Below are 6,003 nucleotides of genomic sequence, written 5' to 3'. Positions count from 1 at the left end.
ACGGAGTTTTGTAATTGTTTCCAAGAAACATTGTTAAAAACGAATATCATAGAATAAGGAGGAAAGAGATGAAAGAGCAAATGAGAGAGACGCCCATCAAAGTTGGGAAACGGCGGAGAAGAGAGAAGAAATAGAGAAGGATTAGAGAGAAGGGAGAGATGGCGAGAGAGAGGAGGATTAGATTAAAAATAATGCGTCAATGTAGTTCGGAAGGAGATGTAGTAGCAAAAATGTATATGGATTCGATAGATACTATGATTTAGAGAACAGTCTGATCTATTGATACGATATATAGTAGATCAAAAGTTATGACGAACTATTAGAAATATGATAGATAGATTATAGTAAATAGGATATAAAGGAGTAGATTGATAGATAAGATACAAGTAAGACGAAGATAGATGAGTGTGTATTGTAGTGATCGATATGTATCCCCATCGTGGTGGCGCTAGATGCCTTGTTTTACCTCCATATTACGGACAATTACGATGTTAGAGACAAGAAGAGGGGGCTATGTCGTCGGAATGCTAAGAATAACTGGGTGGAGTAGAAAATAAGAAGAGAAGAACATAGATGAGAGAGAGGAATAATAAAAATGAAGGAAAAAATGAGAAGTCGAAACAAACTTAGATGCCCTCACCTCTTTTTATATTTGACCCTCTCTCTCGTAAATCAATAATTAAAAAGTCCCGAACCACACCAGAGATACGGGGGCCCCAGTAAGCAACAGCGCCCGCGCATGAAAAAAAAACAGCCCACAAACGGCGCAAGAACCCCTACCTACCCACTACCCCCGGCAGAACCGGCGTGAATGACAGCAAATAACATCTACACTCCTGTCTCATTAGCCTTTCCATTCGCCCGCCTGACCCAGATCCGCAGGCGCCCTGCCCGAGACCCGCGCGCATGACCATCCGATAAGCGGGGGAGTGCCGGCAATGCGCGCCCAGACTGTCGCTGCCTAGGCCAACAACCACTTTTTTTCCCCACACGCCGGCGAGCATGAGATATCAGAGTGCATAAGTCGCGAACAGTATGACAGCGGTTTTAAGACAGCGGGTTGCCATAGTCTTTCCACACTTGTAATATCTACTCTCAATATTAGTTTTATTACCTCGACTATTCCATATTTCATACAAATTCCTTTCCCTTTTTTTTCTTACCGACACCTCCCTGTATTCAGCATCTATGAATTCTGCGGCAACCTTATCATGCTGACGCACCCCTAACCCGCCTGCCACCAAATTTGACTAGTGCTGAAATCGTATGTTTTTTCAATAATGTTATTTGTCGACTCGGTTTCGGTAGGCAGCTTTTCACGCAAGTGATGCCGATGCGTCCAGACGAAAACTTGTTTAGGATTAGAGTGTTCTAAAAATAGTGGAGTATTATGTCGAACGGTAACTTAAATTGGGGGCCGTATGGGCATACTTTTTTTAAGCCCCCCAAGTCGAATTCGTCTTCCCCAGCCACCGTGCAGCAGGTTTCCGAGTAACAAGAACTTTCAATCAATAATGTGGCGTGCAGGGCAGACATAGCCCTACAAGCTGATTATCCTTTAAAGCACGCGGGCAGCGTCCCACGGCGTCACTGATTTATAATTAGAAAACTATTTTTCAAGTACGTTCGTCTGGAGCTGCATCATACGCGTGAAGTAACTGTATCGAAATCGTGGTCGTATTCAGAATAACTTTTTTTGTATAGAGACACATACGATTGTTCAGGTAAATTGGTGGTCATATGATTAAGGGAGAAATATGACCGAAAACAAGTAAAGTTTGACATATATTTATCATCACATATTGATAGAATATTTACAGCTTGAAACTATTGGGCAAAACGCTGTTAAAAACGGCGTGTCGATACCTTCTCTATTATGCACTTTGATAGACTATCCTGATATACGTTAAGTTGACAGATTGGGTATTGATGAGAATATTGTGAGGACTGATGTCGAATATATTCGTAATGTAGTATCATAGAATACAGTTCCTCGTCCAAAGTTGTGCGTGTGACTCTTTCTCCATCAGCGGCATATCGTTATGAACTGAGCCGTCCAAGCGCTAGCAATAACAAGTCAGCTGGAATATATTATCTATACGTATAACTGTGTGTGTGTGTGTGGTGTGTGTGTGTTGTGTGTGTTGTGTGCGTGTGGTGCGTCTGTGGTCGTGCGTGTTGCTGTGTGTGGTGTGATGCTGTGTGTGTGTGTGTGTGTGGTAGTGTGTCTGTGTGTGTGTAAGTATGAGGTATGGTACGTACGCCGCGTGTGCGTATTCGTATGCGTAGTGCGTGCATTGGGCGCGTAGCGGGCGTGGTGATGTGTCGGTGTGTGTGCGTTGTCGCGACGCAGTTGTGCGTGTGCATGTGCGTGTGGTGTGCTGGCGTTGCGTAGTGCGTGGTGCGTGTGGTGTGTCGCGGTGTGCGCGGTGCGTGTGCGTGTGCGCGTGTTGGTGGCGCGTGTGCGGTGCGCGTGTGCGTGGCGTGTGCGTGTGCGTGTGCGTGTGCGTGTGCGTGTCGTGATGCGTGTGCGTGCGCGTGTGCGTGCGCGTGTGCGCGCGCTCATGTGTGTGTGTTTGTCTGTCTCACTGTGTGTCTGTGTTCGCGCGCGCGTGCGTGCTTTTCACAGCATGAGTCTCGTCGCTGGCGCCTGCACATCGTGCATCAATTCCTCGCCCGTGACAATTGTAGAGCACACACCAGAGTCATGTCACCTGATTTATTCTGACTTCTTGCTAGTCGCTTCCGCTTCTCCGTATCACGTGAACCATTAGTGTGAACTCGTCGGCGGCACGTTCGCTTCCGACTACAAGAAAAATCTACGCGCCGCGGCTGAATGAACCCAATTTAAAATCAAACCAATCTAACCTGTCTTCTAAGAAATTTTGCTCCGTTTCGTAGTCGTGCAAGGATTTTTTCTCTTCTCGCCGCGCACGGGGCAACCTTTCACAGGAAATGTCAATGCGGTGATTACCGCCACCGCGGGCGCCGCCTGTCGGCGGATCGGCGCATCTTCTCTCGCGTCACGAACCGCGAGGGCGCGTGCGCAATGTCACCGTCATGCACGACTCTTGTCGCACGCATGTTCTCAATACGCCCGCATTTCCTGTCGGTGAAGACGGGAAACGTTATTACATCTGGGCTACAATCGCTGATGGCGGCTCGCAACAGACGAACCTTATTTCGCCGTGTCTCTGCTCTGAATGCAAGCGGGGCGGTGCGGCGCGGTTCCGTAGCCCAGGAAATTAAACTACACGCTGTTTTCACGCGCGATCTGAACAAGCTGCGTCGCCTTGCGGCTGGCGAATATTAGAAAATGAAATTATAATGTATATTGGAGCGCTTTGCGGCACGTATCCGTGCGCATGCTTTCAACGAGCGTCGCAATCCGCTGGTCGGCTGCTTATGACAGGTGATCGTTACCTAAAAGATAGCTATAGCCGCGTCTATACGTACACTTAAATACAGAATGACGGCGCGTGAAACATATAGAATCAAGCCTAGTGATGATGCAACTAAAGGATGGAGAATTGACGCAGTTATTATGATGGAGACGAGAACTACTGTTAACCTTGTAAGATAGATATACGCTCATAGATGAATGCCTGACGATGCTGATGATGGCGACTAAACTGTGACGATGCTGACGATGATGATAGAACGTGGCGAGGGCGGTGTTGATGCGCATTGAAATCGGCCAAAATACCCTAGATCTGTCGTTGTAGAAGACGAGTAAGATTATTACCTATATTGAATATTACATAACTGTAGGCATGTTGTTAAATGACTAAACAAAAGACTCGTCTAGTCCGTGATTGCGGGCCACTGCATGTCTGTTAAAAGCAGTCGTACGTACACACCCCATCTCCCATATTACTAACTTCTCGCTTGCGGTAATCTACATCGTTGCAGCGATATTACAGTGACGAACAGTGCAAAAACTGTTGGGCGTTACAGCCGAGGGGCACGTTAGGTGAATGGGATAATGCATATACTGAGCTGCTAGAGGCTGAGTCAGTGAAGCTGTGATTCAGCAGAGCAGATAAACGTGACCAGGCAGTCACTTCTCGTTCACCGATCATTCATTTCGTGTTCTTTGTTTGGAGTTGTATCAACCATAACGAAGGGCCAACCCACGGTGGTCGAGCCTTCCTCCTGCGTCATTTACGGTAGACCTATATTTTGCAAACCTATTCGCGAATTCAACGGAAATCGGAAACTGCGCGACAGTCATCAATTAGTACTTGATTTAAGGTTCAATTTCTACAAGTGTGTATATTAGTGAAACGAACAGATGACGATGGCGGCTGAGTATAGCCTTGCGTGCGTGCGTGCACGCTTAGGTTCGGGGGATGTGGGCGTGCGTGGGCTTACGAGAGAACGATGAGGCGATGTAAGATAGCGGTGAATGAACGTGACAGACAGACAGCCAGCCAGCCAGCCAGCCAGCCAGACGTACATACATACATACATACATACATACATACATACATACATACATACATACATACATACATACATACATACATATATACATATATACACACATACAGACAGACAGACAGACAGACAGACAGACAGACAGACATACAACCAGACAGCAAGACAGACAGACAGACGGACGGACGGACAGACAGACAGACAAACAGACAGGCAGACAGGCAGACAGACAGACAGACAGACAGACAGACAGACAGACAGACACACAGACAGACAGACAGACAGACAGACAGACAGACAGACAGACAGACAGACACACAGACAGACAGACAGACAGACAGACAGACAGACAGACAGACAGACAGACAGACAGACTGACAGACAAACCGACGGACGGACGGACGGACGGACGAACGAAAGAAACGGACGAACAGACAGACAGACAGAAGGTAGGCAGATGAGACGACGGACACACGAACGCAAGGACGGACGGACGAAAGAACGGACGGACGGGAAATTGCACTAATGCATCAGTAGCACTAACGGAGTCATCGGTAGAGGCAGCATCAGAAGCAGCAAAACTGCAGAAACATTATTATTACATCATTATCAACTAGAGCACGAACCTCCGCCAAGGCAGCTGAATTCTGTCACTGTGAAAATTTTAATTAATTAATTAATTAATTAAATAATTAATTGGATCCGGATCACCACCAAAATGTAATCAATTCTAAGTTACCCCATTTTTTACCTATCCTAAAAATGTTATTAATTAGTTAATTAATTAATTGAATCCGGATCACCACCAAAATCTCATCAATTTTAAGTTAGCCCATTTCCGACCTATCCTGAAAATGTTATGACAATCCGTGCATAACTTTTTTAGTTAGGCTGTACACAAACAAACCCACAAACCCACAAACCCACAAACAAATAAACACACGCCGTTGAAAACATAACCTCCTGCCAACCCCTTGGCGGAGGTAACAACATCAGTAGCGTCGACGGCGGCATCGGGAGCAATGACGGGAACCTCACGGCGGTCATTGCTACACGCCAGTAATGACTGCAGGCAAAGGAAGTACATTACGACTTATCACTCAGATCATATGAGATTAGTGTCATGTAGACGGAGCGTTGTATTTTCGTTTAGCTTTGTTGACAAATTGCCCAGAACCGAATCCAGAAATACCGTGGGTTTGCGGAATCTACGGATGGACAGTCGGATAACTACGTGTTCCGTCTCTTAACTAAATAAGTTCTCAATTGAAGCGCAGGAGAGCCGGAAAGCTTTATTGGCCCCTTTTGAAACATTTACAGCGACGAGATGCTGACAATAACGACGAGGAAGCCATAGTTGCGTGAGAAGACTTACAGAGAAAAGCGTCGCGTCTCGCTAATGTTCTAGCGGAGGCTCGAGAGGTTTTCTCACAGAGATACGCACCTAGACGCTTGCGTGCAAGAACGCATGTACACGCACGCACACACACACGCACACACACACACACACACACACACACACACACACACACACACACACACACACACACACAGAGAGAGCGA

The sequence above is a fragment of the Priapulus caudatus genome, unplaced genomic scaffold (genome assembly GCF_000485595.1).
Source record: "Priapulus caudatus unplaced genomic scaffold, Priapulus_caudatus-5.0.1 Scaffold102, whole genome shotgun sequence".
In the NCBI taxonomy this organism is placed as follows: Eukaryota; Metazoa; Priapulida; class Priapulimorpha; order Priapulimorphida; family Priapulidae; genus Priapulus; species Priapulus caudatus.
Note: the sequence above shows the minus strand (reverse complement) of the source record.